The sequence below is a fragment of the Tursiops truncatus genome, chromosome 17, assembly GCF_011762595.2.
Source record: "Tursiops truncatus isolate mTurTru1 chromosome 17, mTurTru1.mat.Y, whole genome shotgun sequence".
Lineage (NCBI taxonomy): Eukaryota > Metazoa > Chordata > Mammalia > Artiodactyla > Delphinidae > Tursiops > Tursiops truncatus.
The window spans coordinates 24,074,580-24,097,201 of record NC_047050.1 but is presented as its reverse complement, the minus strand read 5'-3'; the positions used below and the strand labels follow the sequence as shown (position 1 = coordinate 24,097,201).

The window sequence follows — 22,622 nt, the reverse complement described above, 5'->3', positions numbered from 1 at the left end:
ACTGCTCTAGGATTGCGGGGTCTTCCTTCCATCTTTCCTCAACCAAGCTGTGCTCCAATAAAGTGTGATACGAGAAGAATCTTGCGTGTGGCGGCTCGTTATTCTGCCGGTCAGAAACGGCTCGCCGCACATAACAAAACAGAAATGAACTCACAGATACAGAGAACAAACAGGTGGTCACCAGAGGAGTAGGGGTGGGGGGATAAGTGAAATAGGTGAGGGAGATTAAGAGGTACAAACAGCCAGTTACAAATAAATGAGTCATGGGGATAAAATGTTGAGCATGGGGAATATAGTCAATAGTATTGTAACAACTTTGTATGGTGACAGATGGTAACTAGACATATCCTGGTGATTATTTTGTAATGTATAGAAATATTGAATCATTATGTTATGTACCTGGAATTAACATAGTGTTCTAGGTCAATTATACTTCAATTTTTTAAAAGAGGGGAAATAAATAAATAAATAAATTGTTAAAGTGGGAAAATGTTATCAGCATAAAAGTCAATTGAATATAATTAAATAACACAGGGAATAAAAATCAAAACAAAACAAAACAAAACAGTGAAACACTAAAGCAAGAAAGTACAAAGGATGTGAAGCAATGAAGAGCAAACCAGTTTGACCAAAGCAGAAGAATCAAGGTGGGGTACAGCAAAAGATAAAGTAGACTGTAATCACTCCTATATACATACCCAAGGCTCTTTTTATCAAGAAGCCCAATCACGTATTTTCAGAACCAAATTCTAATTACTAATATAGACAAAGCAAACTACTATCAAATTGCCTATAATTGGTTTTAAAATCTAATAGTCTAGTATTCTCTGGAAAAAAAATCACTGTAGAATGGCATTATAGTTGGTTGGATACTAAATATTCTTGAATAAGTGATTTGGACAAAGTATGTCAAAGGAATATAAATAATATGTAAAATTGCTGTTACTGGCTCTACAAACCAAAATAATGTCTCTTGGGCTCAGCTGTCCATTGTATTTATAAACAAAACAGCCTCTACACTTTGTTTCTTTTCTAGCCAAGAGAAATTAAGCTCCCATGGCTTCAGACAGCTGTCGTACATTTCCCCCAACTGCTGCCACATGAGTGTTAGGCTCTGCAGATCATTACCAACACCAACATCTGGCTCTGTTTGCTTTCTTTCAAGCAGGGCTTAATTTTCTTCTGCCTCTCCAGAAACAGGAAATACCATGTGCACTTTGGTGGAATTTGGGATTAAGTATTTCTAAAACCAACTGCTGTTTTTACAAGACCTCTTGGAGTGATGGTTTATTTTATGGCTTTTGCCTCTGGGAATTCTTCTATGTGAATTGCTGTGAAATCTCCAAGGTCTGCCTTTCCTTCAGGCTACATGCTTATACTTTTTTTCATCTGCCAACCAATATGTTTGAGTCTCCACTTAGAGTGTGACCACCAACCACACAAGCAACATCTCAAATTCCAGGAGTTTTGTTGCCTGTTCAGAATAGTAGGGTTGATCACTACGGAAACTTCGGGGAGCCCTCACTCTCCCTAGTCCTCCCTAGCATCCCTCTCTAGAAGGTGTTCTCTTTGGGAGTAAGGAAGGGAAAAGAGTTCAGCAGAAACTAAATGCTGCTTCTTCTTGGGGAAGTAGGAATAAGTAAAGAGCTGACTCTTTCAGAGAATAATAAGAGCTACTTTTGATATCCGCATTTTCCGGATAAGTAACCTTAGACAGACTGAGGAAGAAATTCAAACAAACAGTGCATATTCCTCCAGTCCTAAAGGGGCTTCTGGTTCAAAGAAAAAGCCACAGTATACTGAATTTCCCTCCCTGTCATCTTCTGTGCCTCCATAACGAGATAAGGCTCCACTCCAGGGAGGGTACAGGACTGAGAGCAGAAAAGTCTATTTGCTGAAAAAACGTTGAGAGGGTAGGAATGGAGAAAGAAATGACAGCAATGCTTTAGCCCCTGAAAGCTTTTCATATCTTTCTGACTTTGGAGAGCGAGCAACTAGCCCCTCCTGGAAGTAAAACTCTCCATAACTGTATACACCTTCCTTTTTCAATCTTGAATTTTTGTTTGTTGGCTGATAATGAAACACATGGTTTTCTCTGATGCTTACTTCAAACTTGAGCTTGTGAGAATTGTATTCTATGGAAGTGATAAAGGCAGAAGAGGGAAAAAGTGAACCTAAGGAATCTCGGTCAACATGATGAGTAACACATCCTCTCATCACTTTTACAGCCACGAATCTTGAGCAGCAATGTCAGGATAGAAATTTAAGGAATAGGTAAGGTCAGGATGACAAAGGATGATGGGTATCCTTTCTTTAATCTGTAATGTAAAGACATTCCCTTAAGATACTCTCTGTTCTCACTTTTGTAAGTACTGTCTCTTTCCCATCATAATTTCTTTCTTCCAATAGAAAGATCTGGAAGTGTCAAGTCCTAAGCCCTGCTTTTTCCTTTGCAGTACAGTGTGAGGCCAGAGAGTAACATTAGCAGGCTTTGTCTTGATCTCCCCTGAAAGCCTTTTCTTCATGGTTTCCCTGTTCTCAGAGGAGGCCTAAAGTCATTCTTAAGTCTTCTGTCAAAAAGGGAAAGCACTCCCTTACAAACTATGGTTAATCACTGCTTACATTAAAATGATAAAATGGGCATTAGGAGACATCTAGCTACAGCCTTTAACTCTAGGAGAAAAAAAAAAGCTAACCCTATATCTGGCATTATTAGGAACCTACTATGTGCTTAAAACTATTGTTATTCCATGTTAGGTAATCAAAGATGGTAGCCATGTGATTACAGCTGACAGATGGGGATTCTGGAAGCCAGAGCTTCTGTGTGGTTCCAACTGTGCACATGGTCCCTCAACTGGCCGCCTTCTCCTTCTATTAGTGGACAACTTGCTTGGGAGGGAGGGGTAGGTAATTCTTAGAGATTAAAATTGAATGTACATTTCTGCAGTAGTTCTTTAAACATGTATCTATTTATAAGGGATTTATAGCCTATTTAGTAATTTCTGATCATTCATTCCTATAGATTAAGTCAAACGTGGCACCCTTAACACTTTAAGGAAATGCAAGTGCTGAGCTGCAGGTACAGTTTCAACTGCTATTTCTCTTCTTGGTCACAGGCTCATACTTCTCCAAAGTTCATCTCAGAGGCTACTGATAAACAGTCTTTGTCAGCCTCTGCTTCTCAGCCACCAAGACCATAGGCAGTCTTCCTCTTTGGTCCCTAAATTCCATTCTCCCCTGCCCCAGACCCCTCTCTTACCCTTGAGCCAGAATTCTCATCCAGCACCTATTTCCTTTCAAGCTTGGAGTTGCAGTAAACACCATATTAATTTATTTGTAGGTTTAAAAAACATTATGGAGCTAGCCTGAAAAATCCAGATCAGGCTGTCCTAAGTTCTAAACAAACTCTTTAGAACAAACAGTTGAGAAGTAAGCATTTGAAATTCAGGTGCTTCTTAACTTTCCTGTGTCAGGGAAAGAGGAATTGGGCTTTTCAATAGTTTTCAAAAGTTGCCCAGGATAAGAAAGACAGAATGCTAACCTACCTATCTCCACTCCCACCTCCCCGATCCCTACATCCCACCAGGGATTCAGTTTTGGTTTCCAGTGAAGTTACTAGCAGCTGCATGTGCTCAAACAAGGCAAACCCGGTAATAAACCATGTCCAAAAAATCAAGAACAACTCGTGTTCATTTTTATGGCAACCTCAGTTTTCCCTGGTGAAATCTAACTCTATGTGCCCACTTCTGTCTCAGCTTTGCCAGTCCCCTGGGCTCCCCACAGTTCTCTGGCCTGAACTATCACTATGAATTAGGCAGAGGGTGGAAGATCTTCATGTCCAAGAATCTCTTTGAGTGAAACAGATGAAGAAATGTAATTAACAAATACAGAGAATTTGGGGGCCAAAACCTCTCAGCTCAGTGATAAGCCCATGATTCTCAGCAGAAAGAGTGTAATCAAAATCTATTCTAGGTACAGTTTCTTGAATGAGCAGAGAATAGGTTCAATGGAGTCGCTAGCATCTGTATAATTGAAATCCTCACTATGGGGACTTTTAGAGGCATTGAATGAAGAAATTCTCAGCCAAAGAGCAGACTTTGCTGACCCATTAAGGAATACATAGCTCAGAGCAGCTCTGGCTGTTATCCCTGCCAGACAACAACAGCAGCTAATCAGAAACAAATTATAGATCAGATATGATCAATATTAATACAGTCAATATTAAGGCAATTACATATTTCCTGTGTTTAATGCCAATGATAGTAACTCAAAATACAGTGGCGCTGGGTCATACTAATTAACTTTTTATAAAATTAAATCTTGGCTCTCTTAAAGTCAATATTCAAGTGAATTCATACACTATACAGATAAATATTTTGATTGGAGTTTGTAACACCTAAGAAAACAGGATGACAACTTTGGACACCTCTCCTAAAAGTCCCAACATGATTGTTATGCTAACTTTGTGTTTTTTGTAATTTAAAATATTTTCTTATTAAAAACTGAACAAACAAATTTCCACAACCATCTCCCTCATTTATAGAGAATTCTCTTTTAATTAGGCATTCATTTATTAATTTTTTCATAATCACACAGAGGAATAGCTCTAATGGAAGAGTTATACTGGAGGTAAAGACAAAGGTGGGTCGGACATAGTTTACAGTATAGCATTCCAAAGCAAACCTCCGGATTGGGAGACTGCATATAAACATCACACACTTTCTTCCAAAACTTTATTCACATTGGGAATATAGTCCAGAGTATTTACCGCAAGCACAAGAATTGTTCCTGACACTTACGGTTCTATATCAAGGAGTGACTTTGGAATACCTTTGGATTCTAATTTACTGATGGCAAATCAGTAAAAATTTGGAAATGTAAAACAATCTTCAGGACGTTATTTGGTGACAGGAGAGCAGAGGAGAAGGACAGAGGCCTGAGACTGGCTCTTGCCTGGATTTTGCCTAAATCACTTAGCTTCTTTGGGCCTGGATAAAATGAGGATGGTAATCACACTTGTCACCAGAAAATGTGAGTGTCGCTCTTTGAACCTCTCAGTGAAGCCTGCCCTGTGTAACTGTAATGTATCCCAATTTGTGGAGCTGCAAAACTGCTGTGAAGATGCAAAATGGATTTTTTCCCTCCAAAAATGAAAGCTTTTCTAACCCAAAACTTAGGCACAGCCTTTAAAGGATGTGCATAATAAACAGAAGGCATTTTTCTTGTAAGATCTGAATCGTTTTCCTTAGAATTATAGAAGCTGTGTCTAACACTCAGATCTGTACTCTCATTCAAGTCCCACTGTTTGAGCAAGTCAACATTTTAAAATCTGTAAAATAAGCATAAATCTCTTTTATCCAATTTACGAGACCATTGTGAGATTTCAGTGAGGTAATATATATGACGTACCATAAATTAATAAGTTCTGGAATACCTGAGGTTCACCCTGTGCTGCCAGACAGGAGACCACGTCCAGTCCCTGGATCTTCTTCTCCAAGGCACCTTTCCAGAACCTAGATTTGTTTCCTGCTACACAGCCTTCCCTCTGCAATGCACTATGGAACAGGCCATCTAACATCTCTTACTCCATCACTTTGCTCCCTACTCCCATACCTCCCCTCCTGATCAGCCTTCTTCCCAGGCCAGATTTAAGCCTCCTTTAATGATACGTGTAAGGAATACAGTGTGTGTGTTGTGTGTGTGTTTAACATGATTTATATATTTTTCCTACTAAGTAAAGTAATGCATAATAATTGTAGAAAATTTGGACTAGTGAGATAAAGCACCAATTGGAGTTGGACTTGCAGTCAGATGTCTTGAGTTCAATACCCGGCTTGGTGCGTCTCACTGCAAAGGTCTATTCCCAACTCCTAGCTGCTGGTCTAATATCCTGAAGTTTGGTTCAAACAACACCTATATCAGACTCATCGAGAGTGCTCCTTAGGAATGGAATTCCAGAGACCCACCTTTGCCCAGCCGCTGAACCATAACCACTGTAGATAGGGCCCGTGAATATGCTCTGCATTTTCAGAAAGCTACTCGGGTGATTCTCACGCAGACCAGAAGCTCTCCTCCGGACTCTAGACCACACTTCCAGTAGCCAAGATAGGTTGGTCTGGACCTGCAGCACTGACATCATCTGAGAGCTTGTTAGAAATGAAGAATCGCTCCGTAGTGCCCAAACCTACTGAATCAGAACCAGCATTTTGACAAAATCCCTAGAAGATTCTGTCACACCTTTGAGAAGCTCTACTGTACCTTGGTGTCACCTGGGAAGCTTTACAACCTAATGATACCTGGGCCCCATCTAGAGATTCTCATGTACTTACTATTCTGGATTCTGGGGTGCGGACAGGGCAAAAAGGCTCTTACTAGTTCCGTAAGTTACTTTAATGTACAGCCAAGGTACATTGTCCCCTAAATCCCAGCTTTTTAAGGTTAAACTATAACCTGAGTTAAATTGGCTTTTGTAGGCTTGCCAGGGGCCCTATGGATCGCTTAGATTAAACAGTGATTTTTCAGAGACAATGGACTCTGGAGACAAACAAGTTCAACCACACAGCTTAAGGTTCACCGAACCCCAGGCGGGAGACTTCCGGTACCTTCCCACGAAGGAGCGGGGCATCGCACCCGGGTCCGCCCCGCGCCCCGACCCGGCCCCGCCCGCCTCGCCCCCTCCCCGCCCCGCCCACCCCCGTGACGTGCCGCAGAGGGCCGGGCTCATGCGCACTCGCGTCCCGCGCCCCGCACGGCTGCACTGCCTCGGCGGTTGTCATTCTCCGCGGCGCGGCGGCGAGTGCCGAGTGCGGCGCGTGCCTGCCTTCCCGCTCGCTTGTCGGCGCGCCTGCGATGTGATCGACCGCCTGGGAGCGGGCTGGCAGCTCTCCCCGCTACAGCGCCTCGGCTTTTCCCTGGCCGCCTTCCTTGTTGAGCCCCGATTCCCTCGGAGCCGGAGACACGCACCAGAGGATCGAAGCGCCGCACTCCGGGGCGGGCGGCAGCTGCAGCGCTCGGGACCGCGCGGCCGGGTGCAACCTCTGTCGTCGCCGCCGCCGCCGCCGCGCTTGTCACCGCGGAGCCAAGGCGGCTGGTGCAGAGCGGCAGCACCTCGCCCCGCACCCGCCGCCGCCCGGGCAGTGCGGGGCCGCGGCGCTCTGTGCGCAGCGTGAGTGCGGTCCCCCCCGAAGGCTCCCTGTCGTCTGCGTCCCAGTAAGTTGACTGTAGTTTTTGAAGTTGGAGGGCGCCACGGGAAGGGGAGGTTCGTTTTTGTTATCTTCACGTCGTGGGAAGCTGGGGATGGCACCTCTTGTTAGCAGGGCTCCAACTTGGGGAGTTGAGGGTGCGAAGCCGCGGACAGGGCACGCGGGGAGAGGAAGCAGTCCCGGGAGAACTGGCTCCAGCCTCTGCTGAACGTGCCAGACGGAAATGCTGTGAGAGGACAGGTGCTCTGAGGGCATTTTGCCTGCTGCTGATTGCACATTCCAAGCCCTTTGACTGTGTGTGTGTGCGTGTGTGTGTGTATGTGTGTGTGCGCGCGCGCGGTGGGGGGGACTGGGGGGTGTTAGGGGGGTCCTGTCACCTCCATCGCAAGTCCTCAAGGAAATGACTCTAGTAATATTCCTGGATGCGATAGATCTTTGGGGATGGGGGCTAAGTCATTCCCTCTCAGGCCTCCAGGCTTCCCGCGCATCCCACTTTTCTCTTCCCCTAGGCAGAAGTTGTAATTGGAGACCAGTCCTTTAGGGAAAGACAACTTATATGTCAACCTAGAGTTCTGTGCTATAAGGCAAATAAAATGAGAAACCCGCTCAGCGTGTATGATTTCATACACTTTAAGAATGTGAGCAAGTCTCAAAGCAATAGTGTTCAGATGATGACACTTGGGTTTCACCCTTACTGTCCTCCACCTCTTATGTAAGCCTCCCGGCAGGATAACTGTCTCTGCAGTGGCTGCAGCTGTGGCTCTCCATTCCATTTGTTTAAGGTCTAGCTTGAACGTATTTAATGAAAATGTTGACATGATATAGCGCTCTGCAGTCTGAAACAGAGTGCACTCTTCAAATTGGAGTGTCTTCTCCTAATAGGGAATGTGCAAGGAAAACCCCAGTATATTTTTCAAGGCAGCTCCAGGAATTAGACACATAAATCATGTTTTAAAATAGCATGCATTGTACAGAGAGCTTGCAGAGGACCCCTTTGAACACATCCCCTTTGTTTTAGAAAAAGTGGAAATGGTTCATGCCAGACAATTGTTGAGTCTGAAAGTTAAGTGTACTGATAGGCTTAATTATCTTAATAAACAAAGAGCATGATTTATAGGTAGCTGCCCTGCCCTACTTTGAAGGATAGAATTCTAGAATTCTTTAACCTTTCTCTCGTCTGTGCCCTAGAGATTCCTTTTAAGCAGAGCAATAGATTATCATCATTGATGTTTAATATTTGAGTTGATTAAATTTGTAAAAGGAGTACTTTGAAATACCATACAGTACTGCTATGACTGTTAAGACAGTGAATATTAGAAATAAGGAGAATATTCCAATTTCTTGGTATAGAAGTCATTAGTTTAATAAAACAGATAACATTGACTGCCCTAATATATCTTTTTTAATGTGGACTTGTAATAAACGTTTAAACCAAAACTCAGGGTTGTGTTTTGATGTAGGATTTATTTAGATACTCTTTAGAAAAAGAAGCACATTTATTTATAGCATTCTAGCACATGGAACAAGACGAACTAGTTATAGGCACCTCATTTAAAAACATATCATAGTTTTTTTTAAGGAATTCTAAGAAAATACACAAAATGTAATTTCAAAAGTTGAAAAGCTAGTCAACACTTTGTACTTGGTGAGAGCAGCCATTGCTCATCTCTAGAAGAGATTACATCTGAGCATGGAAGCACAAACAGGTTGACCCCCTCCTAACATGATGCACTGTCACATGGTTAGGAGGACAGACTAGGGAGCCATGCTGGCAGCTTGGGTACCATCTGTTTGAATCTGGGCAAGTTACCTAAACTCAGTGCCTCAGTGTCTTTGTCTGTAAAATGGGGATAACAGTTACCTATCTCTCTGGATTGTGGTGAGGATTAAGTGAGTTCATAGATTTAAAGCTACTGAACCAGTGTCTGGCTTATTAAACTGAGTAAAATTATTGTTAGGAAAGGAAATGCATCTTTGGATTCTGTGGACATTGAATGGCTGCTGATGGAGGTTAACAGAAGCAGTTCACATGTATAATAGGAGAGAGGGTATGAACCTCCTGGTAATGCAGACACCAGCTGGTGTTTGACCTAATGTCTCTTTCAATTCCTCTCCAAGGTGGGTGGCTTCATCTCCACTTTGGAGAAAAGGAAACTGGAACTCAACAAGATCAAATAGTAGAAATCGCAGTTAGGATTTTAACCCATGTCTGTCTCTTTCAAACCCTGTCCTTTTTGGCCCTGCTGCCTCGATTTGCAAACTGCCTTTTCCATCTCTTCTCCTTGAATCCTCATAATAACATAATAAAATGGGTGCGTTATTATCTTTAATTTACAGATGAGGAAATTTACTTTAAGCAGTAAAGTATGCAAAGTGCTTAACTCACAAGATAGTTCTCCATGACTGGGAGCTATTATTATTATCATAATTATTGTTTAAAAGCTTGCCTACATTAGCACATGGTAGAGATGCAAGCAGGTGAAATGAGTTTTCTCATTCGGTTTGAAGTGGATTCCATTGCTTTTCACTTCCCTATTCACATACTCAGAGAATCGAGAAAAAGAAAATGGTATGTTACCCTTCCCACAGTTCCCGCTGGAGGACAGCACTCCTGGGTTTGTTTCCGCCTGCAGATGTAGCTGCAGGATCCACATAGCCTAGTGAACCACCGCAAGCAGGTCATCCATCGATCCACAATCAGCATCATCTGTGAGCATGAATTCAGTCCCAGCTGGAGAGCACCCCTGGGGCAGAGAGGCCCTGCACTTTGCAACATAGTGTACTGTATGTTCAGAAATGGAAATAATTTACATTTCATATTAAATAAGCATGCTTCCTCTGGGCCTTAGTACCAGTGTGGTGGGAAGCAGTTTTAGGGGTCTTGTGTGAGCAGTCCAGTTTCGCCTTCCATATCCTCGGGTTCCACATCTGTGGATTCAACTAACCTCGGGTTTAAAAAATATATATTTTTTAATTCCAGAAAGTTCCAAAAAGCAAAATTTGATTTGCTTTGCTCCAGCAGCTATTTACATATTGTAGCATTTACATATTTACTGTTTACATGGCATTTACACTGTATGAGGTATTATAAGTAGTCTAGAGATGATTTAAAGTCTGTGGGAGAATGTACTTTAAGGTTCTATGCAAATATAATGCTATTTTGTATGAGGAACTTGAGTATCCACTGATTCTGGTATCCTCACGGGTCCTGGAACCAACCCCCCATGGACTCTACTTTGTTAAAAGTCTGGTCCAGTCTGTCAAACTTTTCACTTGACTTCCGAAAGTTGGGAACGATTGAAAGGCTTTTTTCCTGTGGCTTTCTTAGATTATCATCCAGATCTACATAGTATTCTGGCCCTTGGTAAATATTTACTCTGCTTTCTAGATATAAAAAATCTAATTTCTGTAAAGGGCACATATGCCACAGACAGCTTACAGACTGATTTAATATTTAAAGAAACCTGGTATCCTACCACTGTAAGGTACTTCAATACAGATGTTCTAATTGGGCTTTTTTTTAAGTCAAAACTCTCTGTACAACATGTTGATTATAGTTAATAATACTGGATTGCATATTTGAAAGTTGCTAAGAGAGTAGATCTTAAAAGTTCTCATCACTAGAAAAAAAAATTAACTATGTGAGGTGACAGATGTTAACTACTCATCATGGTGATCATTTTGCAATATATACAAAGGTTGATTCATTATGTTGTACACCTGAAATGAATAGTGTTATATGTCAGTTACATCTCAATTAAAAAAAAATCAAATCAAAAGTCTCTGGGTGTGAGCTTCCAGGAGGGTGCCAGATAGAGTCCTTGCCATCAACTGAGTCTTTCTGCGGTTTTAGCTCTCCTTGTCAGAGTACAAATATTCCTTTTTACTCTTTCAAATGCTTTTACTTACATTTCAAATGCTCCTCTGCTCTGGGGCATTCTGTAGTAAAAATCTTCCTCAATCACTTTTGTGACTCGACCTGGGTCCATAATTTACTTTTAACTCATTCTTTAGAATTTACGTAGTTCAGTTTTATTTTTTTGTCTACGTTAACTATTTATTGGCTTACCTCTAAATCGCCAAATAACTTGCCTCTGACATCTAGCTATCCTTGCTGTCAGAAGACATACAAGAAATGCAAGCTAATTTTAATATGGATAAAGTGAATGAAGACCATTTAGTCTCCCCAGTCATCTCTACTGTTTTTTTTTTTTTTTTTTGCGGTTCGCGGGCCTCTCACTGTTGTGGCCTCTCCCGTTGCGGAGCACAGGCTCCGGACGTGCAGGCTCAGCGGCCATGGCTCACGGGCCCAGCCGCTCCGCGGCGTGTGGGATCTTCCCGGACCGGGGCACGAACCCGTGTCCCCTGCATCGGCAGGCGGACTCTCAACCACTGCACCACCGGGGAAGCCCCTCTACTGTTTTGAATTATCTTCCCTTTGGGCTTGGGGAGTCTGGGGCTGATTGTATTTCTAGAGCTCTTGCCTCATACATCTGGGAGAAACTTGTTGGAGGTTATACTAAGTCTTGGTTCTACAAGCAAGTTGCTCGTGTGCAACATGGCAGAGACAGTCCCGCAAGGCTGGGACGTTGCTGAATTTGAGGGCGAGGGCTGGGTGTGGGGAAAGACAGCTCCGAGTATGATTTATCTGCCACATCCTTACTGGATGGAATGAATAGCTAACACAGAGCCCTTATCGTGGGCTGGCTGCCATGCTAAGAACTGTACATACAATATTTACTTTAATCAGTGACCTTGTGTGGTTACTTTGTTATCCTTTATTGCACAAGGGGAAACTGAGGCCTAGAAAGGTCAGAGCACTTGTCCAAGATAACACTAGTGTGTTTTTGAGCGAAGAGTGGAGGCCAGGAGTCTGATGAGGCCCAGCATTCTACTGCATCCAATGTGGGGGCCTTCTTATGGTTCAGCTGTGTCACAGAGATATCCTCTATTGTGCGTCTCAAAATAATCCTATGCTATCTCATGTTCTCCCCACAGTGACCCTAGGATAGAGCTAAAGGGATGGTGGAAAGGTCCGTGCCCACCGTCTTCCAGATCTTTATTGAGGAAGAGCTTAAAGCTTAGTTCATGCAATGAGCTCAGAAAAGAAACCCCCATGTTAGCATCGTGAAATAGGAAGCATGAAGCCTTCCACTGATCGTGGGACACAGTGGAGAGGCGTGCAAACCTTGTGTTTGATGTCACATACTTGCGTCATTCTCATTGAAGAGAGAAGTGTAGCAACCTGAGATTTTCTTAGGTGATTTCTAAAATATTAAATCAAAAATGATTTAATCAGCAGTGAGTATGACTACAGCAGTGTCACGTGTTGTTCACGATGAACTTGATGGTTTTAAAAGTAAATGAACAAGTATGTCTCACAAGCGAAGTGCAAGCGTGTTGTCTCAGAAAAGGAAAATTGTGTCACATCTTCTGTGTCTGCATCCTAGTCTAACTCCACTCTAAATGCAGAGGGAAAGGGCAGAATTTAAAACCAACATGTAATATTTTCAAAACCATTTCCCTGAGCCCCACCTCCTCTATTTTTTCCTGATTTCACACTGGAGCCAACGTTTGTTGTAGAGGTCTCTGTATTATGCAGCTGCCCTTTTGTAAGAAACACTTTTCCAAAATAAAACAATTTAAAAACCCATTAAAAAAAGTTCTTCATATCCTTTGGGTTTTGAGTTATTATTTTTGTTGTTGTCGTTGTTATAATATTTCGGTATATTATGTTAATGTCTCACCCACTCCCCCTTCTTGGTTTTATAGGACTGTATAATTTTCAAGCCTGTGAGTGATTGAAAATTTATGAAAAATTCAATTTTCTAAGTGTGGATTTTATGGCAGAGGACAGGGAAGTTTGGCCTGATTGGGGGGCCTTTACTTAAACTACAGAGCACTTGAAACCCTATGAACCTTATGGAGTAGGCAGGTTTTTCTAAAAAAAAGTGTTTTAATTGATCAATAGCAGCCTTGTACTTTCCTCTTCAATTTCACGGGACCCAGTCCCCACCTATCATATCTCGTATTCATTTGTAAGTAATCAATTTCAATTGATTTTCTGAAAGTACCGAAAGGTGGGACTCGTCAGCGTTGCTGCATCTGTCATTTCAGTCTTCAGGGAGCCCCAAGGTTGCATGTGGAAGCCTTTCTGTGAATTTGTTCTGTAAGGAATGAAGAGTGTTCAGATAGGTGCTTGGGGTTCAGGTCTCGCTGTATTTGTGACTCAATCATTGCTGTTAATGTTGCTTCCACTCACTCTGGCCTTTCACCTCCACCCGAACTCCTTCCTCCATCACCCCCACGTGGTTGAACGTGCTGAAGCTACTCGGAAACTTTAACGTTGAAGCAGCTCATGCTATAGGTCAGAGGCAATAAAACCACACAAGACAAATTTTCTTAAACTATAAAAAAGCCGGTCTGTAACGTGGCTACACACAAGAACACCACAACTTCTGTATTCAGCACTTGGGAATTGCAACCGGAGTGGCCTTGTGATATTTTCCATGGCACCTTGTACAGAGAGCTCTGAACCTCTCATTCACACATAATCGATCACTAGAAGCTTGGCAGTGTTTGAGTCAAATTTAGTTGGAGTGGTATTTACTCATTTATGCATTCACCAGATATATATCCATATACCAGGCATAGTGTTGGATGATGAAACCTCAGACATAAGAGGATTCCTTTCACTTTCCTCAAGAATCTCAGTCTTGGGAGGGAAAAGACGCTTAACAGCAGTTGGAACCAGTGCCTAAAAGATGCTGGGCTCTCTCAGGGGTGCCTGACTCCAAAGAGATGACTTTCCTTTAAGCAGGGCAGGATCTGAGTCTGGAAGGGTGAGTTGGAGGGGACCAGGCAGCTGAGGGTGGGAATGGGCTGGCAAAAATCATTCTGAGCAGAGGGACCAGGGAGAACACAATGAAGGAGCTGAAGAGGGTGGTACATCTGTGGAATAGCTGGTACTTCCCCAAGACTGGTGCTCATCAGGGGCAGTAGGTGAAGCTGGAAATGGAAAGTAGAGGCTGGAGCCACTTCAGGAAGGGTCTTGTGGGCCATATTTGGTTCAGATGAATTCAGGTCGTTCTTTTAGAAGGATCACTCTGGGTGTGTTGTAAAGAATGGTTGGGATGTGAGGATGGTGGTGTGGAAAAAAGCAGTTGTGGAAAAAAGCTGCTGAATCCTAGTGTGGATTTTAAGGTCTGAACAGACTGATCAAGGTGGGGGGATCGGAGAAGGAGAGGAGAAGCAGGGAGGGGATGGTGAGTTTAGGGATGGATGACTCCCCAGGGCTCTGGCTTGAGTGATTGAAAGGACAGATGTGCCATTGGTCATGATAGTGAATACAGAGAATGGTGCAGTATGCAGCGGGGGAAGGTGACGAATTCAGGGGTGGATTCGTGTGATGCGAGGCACAAGAGGGGCACCCAGGGCTTGAGATTCAGTTGACAGTTGCACAAGGCTACGGTTCTGGAATTCAAGACCGAGGCTGAGCTGGAGATAAAAGTTTGCAAGTCTTCCGTGTATTTGAAGTTGTTGAGGTTGTGATCTGCCTGGGAGGGTGCGTAGAATGAAAAAATGACAAAGGCCAAGGTGGCAGGCAGAAGAAAGGGAGATGGGATGGTAAGATTAAGTGAGGGAAGTTTTCGACAAGTGCTTGGACACAAAGTGGCAGAAGCCAGAGGGAACGGGAGCCGTGTGACAAAAGGAATGAAATAGAAAGAAAAGGCAGAGAGCAAAGGGACAGGTCTGACTGTTTCCTCGCTTGCATCTACACAGATGACAGTGGCTCTTTCTCATAGAGCTTTTAGTTCCTGTCAATAAGCATGAAGACCTACTATGTGGAATGTGGACGGGGAGTGGGGTAAAGGAAAGAAGTCAATAAAATCACGAATAAAGCATGACCCTCAACCTCAAGCTGCTTATAGGATAGCATTGTCGTTTCTTGTTTTGCTTTTCCTTTCATTTTTCTCCTTCGTTGACAGCAGGACAGGGCCACTTGGGAAAGTGGGAAGAATGAAAGAATCACTTTCTTGGCACATGAAGTGCTTGGTTCTCCATAACAGGCATGTCTCATTGTATTCATGAATGAGCACACCGAAAGGGACGGTGATAATGACACATTATTTGACAGTTTACAAAAGCAAAGCTTATATCATGGCCACAGCATCTGTGGAGGGTTTGGACCTGTGAACCAGTCCTGTTAGAGTTACTAATGAGCCTTTTGGCTCGTTGGTTTATTTGAGATATATCAAGTACAGTTTCCTTTAATTTTCACTTGTCTTATAAAAACAGGCATCATTAAGTTATAGACAAGCTGGAGTATTTGGGGGGATGGTGGAAATAATTACCATGTGTTTTAGTTAATACCATGCATTTCAGTCCTCACTTGTTTCATCCTTTAATTTTGACCTAAAGGTGGAATTACTCCCATTGCAGAGATGAGGGAACTGAGATGCAGGGTTAGGATGACTGCATGGAAATAACACAGCTTAGTGAATGGTAGAGCTCCTAGGACCCCAAATAAGGCGTTCTGATTTCAAATTCTGGCTTCTTGCCACTCCATCATGTTGCCTGTGTCTTCATGAATAGCTACTAAAGAAAAATTAGGGTGTGGAATATTTAAGGGATTTTTAATTAGTCTGCTCAAAACACTAATAGTGGAAACTGCTTTGGCCGCAGTCTTTATATTTGGTGGGCCACAGGTTCTTCATGCAAATGTATGCGATTAAGTCAGACTGGGGGAAAGCTTTTTTCACAGATGAACATCTTTTTCTTTCATTATCTTAAAAGCTTTAGAAAAGCATCTAAGTTATAAAAGGATTCAACATTTTAAACTGTAAAATCATTGTAGTCAGACTTGCTGTCTGTGATACAAAGGAAATTTATTTTTCAGTTGTTGCAATGGCTGTTGTAGGTGAGAAGCGTTTTATGTGTACATGTATGTGTGCGTGTATGTGAAATAAATCAGCCAGATTAAGTTTAACGTATTGGTTTTCCTTTTATAATATCATTCCTGAATTCTCCAAATACATTAGTGATGTAGCTTGCTTTATCTTGCCAAAGCAGCTATTATGTTCCCTATTTAATGCCAAAGTATTAAAGCATTTGTCTTTTTCTTACGCAGTGTAAAATGATGCAGGATAAATCGAAAGAGCTTATTTTATTTTTACAACTTGTATTTTGGCTTCTGATATTCTAAAATTATGATTTACCTAATTTTGCTACTGTTAAAGCAGATATTAACTATTAATATACAGAAGTGTCAGAATCATGAAATATACATGGAATTTTATGGCTGTTTGAAAAGTTTATGATGCTACATCTTTTTATTTCATAAAAAATATCTATGAGCCTTGCTAAATGGCAATTTCCAGATGAAAGCAATTTCTAGCAAGTAGCAAAATGCTGGTACCAGTGTTTATCTTTAAATCTCAATTTCAGGCTTCACGGTGCCAATTTTACATTTTAGCTTCAGTGGAAAAAAACTGAATCCAAAAGGGCTTATGCATTTGTGACATTCAGTTGGTTGATCTTTTGTTATTAATGCTGATTTTTTTAAATAACCATAGGCTTATAAAGTTTTTAAAGATTTATAAAAATGTTAGGCAACTATCTTAGCTTTAGTAATTATCATTACACATGGCGTACTGTAGTAGCATAGTCCATTGTAGTTGAGAAATTACAGTATAGGCATATGAGAATTTAAATAACAATATAAAATAGTATTGTGTTTTATACGTGATTTTATTGTATTTTATATTTATAAAAATATGTGAGGAAATTCAAATGAAGTAAAATGAAAGTTAATTTGGCCATTTCATGCCTCATGTGTCCAGTTTCATCCAAATGCAAATATGATAATCCAGGGCACAGAGTTAGCATCCTGTTGGGGCGATTTGACACTACTGTATTTACTACTCACCACCAACAGGAATAATTAAGCTGCATTTCCCACTAATGTTTCCGTAAGTATATATTTTAATCTTATGTGCTAGGAGTTTTCATTTTCTAAAAAGAGTAATTAAATTTTCTTTACCTCTTTTTTCTTCCCATTCAGTTTTTTTTGGGGGGTGGGTGGGTAGGATTTTATTCATTTATTTATTTATTTTTGCTGTGTTGGGTCTTTGTTTCTGTGCAACGGCTTTCTCTAGTTGTGGCAAGCGGGGGCCACTCTTCATCACTGTGCGCGGGCCTGTCACTATCGCGGCCTCTCTTGTTGAGGAGCACAGGCTCCAGACGCGCAGGCTCAGTAGTTGTGGCTCACGGGCCTAGTTGCTCCGCGGCATGTGGGATCCTCCCAGACCAGGGCTCGAACCCGTGTCCCCTGCGTTAGCAGGCAGACTCTCAACCACTGCGCCACCAGGGAAGCCCCCCATTCAGTTTTATTCTGACTTTTCTTATGTTAGTGTATACTTGACATGATAGAACACGCCTAAATTAGTAATCTGATTTGAATACCATAATTATATGTACAGTTATGGCTTGACTGAATAGAGGGCTTTTGCATATTGTGTACGTTCTTTCTCTTAGTGGATTTAGGAATTATATGCTTAATATTTCAGAGTCCTAAACCTGCTTATGTTTAGCAATAGGCATGCAGAGAAAAATATAAATATTTTTACAAACGTGATTTTAAAAGATATGCTTCCTTTTCAAATGTTAGGAATTGACAGGTAACTGTCCACCGTAGCTCTTTCTTATATGCAATAGACTGATAAACACAGAAGTGGCTGAAACCTACAATGATGTCATTTGTAGCACCTAAATTGTTAGTGTTGAGGTTAGGCGCGTACTCCTTTCTTTTCCTGAATAAAAAATAATGATGCTTTGCAGTAAAGTATTACGCATCTTGATAACTATGTAAGCATATTCAGGTAATGTTAAGAATATTTTTTTCTTTGCTGTATTATATAACAGTCATTTTGCCCAAAATGTACATCTTGAACTTTTAACATCAGCATGAAATTCCCAATATTTCCAAAGTAAGAATGGACACTAAAAAGTCCGGAGACTCATTAAAAGCAGACAATATGGATAATAGCTTTTCAGATTTTTGCGCCAGGGTGTATTGAAGAGGATTGCTAAACACTGTGGTTGCTGAGAAAAATAAAACCCTGAAATATTAAACTTACACTTAATTTAATAGTTTCTGTCACCACAGTTCTTAACCTTTAGGTTCCAACTGGCTTAGTGCTTTACTAATAGCAGCTGGTCAGGACCTGAATTATTATAGATCTTTTCTTTTATTAAATATTCAGTAGCATTTTCAAAATTGTTCTCCTAGATACAGTTCATAATAAACAGCCCAGTGCTGGCAGTGAACATGCTGCTTTTATTACTGTCTTACAGCCATAGGCCACTTGACATTTGGACCCAGCTCTTACGGATTTTCGCAGCTCCGCACATCCTGAAACCTGTCAGCCTTGGATCAAAACAAGTCTTTTGCATCTCCACAGTTGCAAGGAGAGTAGAAAGAACTTCTTTTCTTCTCCCCATTATAGGCCAAGGCCTGTGGTCAGAGGAACATCATTTGCCAGGTTTATGCTTTTTCTGTCTTGATGTTCTCGCTAGCTTTAGGAAGTGATAACATGAAAAGCACTGTTGAAACACAAACACAACAGTTTGATCTGATGTGTCATATACTCTTTCTATTTAAAGCTACGGTTCTCCACGAAGGGTGACTTTGCTACCCAGAGGACATGTGGCAGTGTCTCAGGACATTTTTGGTTGTCACGGCTGTTGGACAAGGGTAGGGGGTAGGGATGTGAGGGCTACTAATGACATCTAGTGAATGAGTAGAGGCCAGGGATGCTGTTACACGTCCTACAATGCACAGAACAGCCCTCCACGGGGAAGAATTATCAGGGCCAAAATGTCAGTAGCGCTGTGGTTGAGAAGCCCTGATCTGGAAAGTAAAGGAATGTCTTTTTAATTTGCTTTATATTGTTCAAGCAAATGGGAATGTGTTCAATGGTTCTGGTGAAGAGATCCGTGCATTCAATATAATCATATATTGAATACCTCCTAGGTCCTGAAAATACTGTGAAGACTGGCATCGTCCTTAGGAGTTTCCACTATCTTTGCAAGATGAGTGGTAAACAAAATACTACTGTTTGATGTGATGCATGCTGTAATTAGAGAGGCATGTGTGGCATGTTAAAATAGAAATAATTTCTATTTCATTTGCTAAATATAGGGGAATATCTGGAAGAACTCATCTTCTCTGGCTAGATGTAAAATTAGTCATTTGGGAGCAAGATTTTTCCTTTTCCCTTCATAATCAGGGATGGGTCCAATTTATTGCACCCTTCTCCCCCTATTTGAACTGGTATTAATTTGAAACATCAGGAAAAAAGATGAGGTGCGGACATAAAAAGTGTTACTTTAGAAATTTAGGATATTAGTTTTTTCACATCTTCATTGAGGTATAACTTACATGCCATAAAAGTCTCCTCTTTTAAGTGTACAATTCACAGATTTGTAGTAAACTTGCAGAGCTATGGGACTACCATCACAATTCGGTTTTAGGGCTTTTCCATCACCCCAGAAAGATCCCTTGTGCCCGTTTGTGGTCATGCTGTGTTTTCATTGCCAGCCCCAGGCAAGCACTAATCTTTCCATCTTTTTCTCTTTTCTGCCTCACTTTCTGTGTCCATTTGCTAAAAGGCGAATCTATGGACATATCATTTGGAATATTAATTTTTACAGTTAAAATGTAGTTTGATATCTTCTTTTTGAAGATCAGCATCACGTTTCTGTTTTTCGTATTACCCATACCATACACATGCGACGGCACAGGATAGGGTACACTCAGTATCAGAACTCCCAGACTGATACAGTGAAAAATGTGACAAAGGAAAGGATGAGCACGTGTGTTTAAGGCGGCATATGTGAAATCGTATGTGGTATGCCTGTTTTTCAGCCTTGTCCTGTTTTGTTCCCTGTGAATCTGTCTACTAAAATAATGTTGTAGAAATCATTGAAAAGCTGAGGTCAGGGAAATACCTTCACGATGTGGGAAAACGGTGGAAGGATTAAATCTGGAGAACTCACCTGTTTGGGAGTTGTATGCAGGTCAGCAACAGTTGTATGTAGCCAAACCCTTTGGGGCTGAATGTCTTTTAGAATCCAGCTTTTAGAAAGGGAATGCAGACTGTATACTGTAGGTTATGTAATACTCCCATGGGACTCAGGAAACACAGTCATTTCTGGAGCAAAGTAGATGAATATTCACATTTAGCTGGACAGAAAAAGTCCTGTCAGCTCAGGTCAGGGTTTGGAACAAATTCGTTTGGTAGCAAAGTAACAAAGAAACTGTTTTCACAGAGTTTTGCGTTTCAAAATTGTGGATAAAGGTTTATGAACCTGTCGCAGTGTATCCCAGGATATTACATTTCAAATAATTGTCCCATCCTCTTTTCAGCACCTCCCCACCCAATCTCCTCTGCCACATACGTGCTTCATACAGCTTAGCCATGGGTATACTTGTCTTTCTTTCACATCATTAACTTCCCATCAGACTTGACAAAATGCCAAGTTAGCTGTTCAGTTTTTGTGGATGAAGGTCAGGTATGGATGTGTTATCGCCAGCCAGATCCTTATTCTCTTATGGTTTGTGGTTTCACCTCCCTGCTGGAGTATAGCCATGTCCATCTAGTCCAGCTCCCCCAGGCCCAGGACTCTGGATGATGAAGATAGCTTTGGGGGGTCAAAAAGATGTCCTCGAAGAAAAATCCAAAGGTAACAATGGTAGCTATCATTCCAGGTAGCCCCAGACTCATGCTTGGTAACCTTCACACCCATCACAAAATTATGGGCAGTGAGACTGAACAGCTATAGGAAGAGAGAAAAACCAGGGTAGGGAGTCCACTAGAGTCAATTCTCTTGAGATAAAGATATTTAGAATTCGAGAAAGATAGACATGAAGAAAATGACAAGAGGGTGTTTACTGGGCTCACAACTTAGAAGGAGGACACCCGTCCAAAGCAAGACATTTCAGACTTGTTCCAAATTGTTCAAAAATCTTACATAATCTTATATAATTTGCCTAATGGTGTTTAGCTAACCTTGTTAGTCTTTTAATCATGAATTTCACATCCATGTTAATTTCCAGATTCCAGTGGTGCAGCTGTAACTGTGTGGCAGTGGGTTTTAGCTGACCTTCCCATGGCACTCCTAGGGAGCTGTAGAATGAGTATTGAGTATTTCAGTCAATGTGTAAATTTCCTTTTGTGGCATGTGAGTGTGCATGTCCTTATGGCAGCGTTATTTAGGCAGAATGTACTACAGACTGTAGGGCCCATTTACGAGCAAGGGGACCCAATTTCTGCAGATAAGAAAAAGAGTGCAGTATTGCACCGGCATCAGAAAAAAAATTTATAGGGACATCCAAGAATTTTGCCTTTTGAAGACTCAAAACCTCGTCCAGGCAGTACTAAATTCTTAAAGGGCAATGTGAGGCAAAGGTAGTAGGCACTCAGGAACATGCTATTATTCGCTACCTCTTTTTTTGTTTTTTTTTTTTAAGTTCTTGTTTCTAGTGTGACGCCAAAGTTTCTGTCTATAGGGGAACCATCAATGTGCAAAGGTGTTGAATCATTGCCATTTGGTAATGGAAGTACACAGCCCGCTTTTTCTAGTGTAGACTTCATTCTGGGGTGTCTTGGTTGACACCCACCTCCTACTCCAGCTTCAGCAGACAGTCTCCTCCCAGGTTTTACAACCAAGATTCATCTTCTCTCATATCTCCCAACTTAAATAGCTCAACTTGTCCTGGCTTGGTTTTGCCAGGACAAGTCTGTCTTCTCTCGCCAGGCGCCTTCCCTGAGTTTTCATACATTTCTGGTTGTTACCACATTTCCTGTTGTCAAAGGGCTGACAGCGCACAGGGGCCCCACCTTGTTACTGCTGCACTTTCTTCCTCCTTTAAATAGGCCCTCACCCTCTTCGTGCTGCAGGGATGCTGACCCCCTCTGTTGGGGTGGACCCTCTGATCCCTCTTATCTTGTCTCTCTCCTTCTTTCTCTCCTGCTGCCTTTAGAGCAATGGTTCTCCACACTGGCTGCAAAAAGCATCACCTGGGGAGGTCTACTGCTTCCTGACACCCAGGGCCCGCCCCCAGTGATTCTGATTAACATTCCCTTGGGGGTGGAGGGTGGGGGCTCTGCCTTGGTGGTGCTTGAAAGCTCCCCCAGGGGATGCAGCCATCACTTAGAACCACCAGTGTGGAGGGCAGGACACCTGTCTGTTGTTAAGGGTAATTAGCCATTGTGGAAGGACCAGGAGGGAAGTTTGGTTGCCAGGCAGGAGGGAGTTGGGGAAGGGATGGAGGGGGAGTTTGGGGTTAGCAGATGTAAGCTTTTGTATCCATAGATAGAATGGATAAACAACAAGGTCCTACTGTAGAGCAGAGAA

At 41.9% G+C, this 22,622-nt stretch overlaps 1 protein-coding gene across 9 annotated transcripts in view; it reads left to right on the top strand.

Moving 5' to 3' along the window:
- Positions 1 to 6,744: 6,744 nt before the first annotated feature.
- The window catches only part of PAG1 (phosphoprotein membrane anchor with glycosphingolipid microdomains 1), a 142,734-nt gene continuing 126,856 nt past the window's right edge, over positions 6,745 to 22,622 (top strand). For all 9 annotated transcript variants that reach the window (XR_002174594.3, XR_002174593.3, XR_002174592.3 and 6 more), the window contains exon 1: positions 6,745 to 7,209. The gene's annotated coding sequence lies outside the window, so the exon portion shown is untranslated. The remainder of the gene's footprint in view (positions 7,210 to 22,622) is intronic.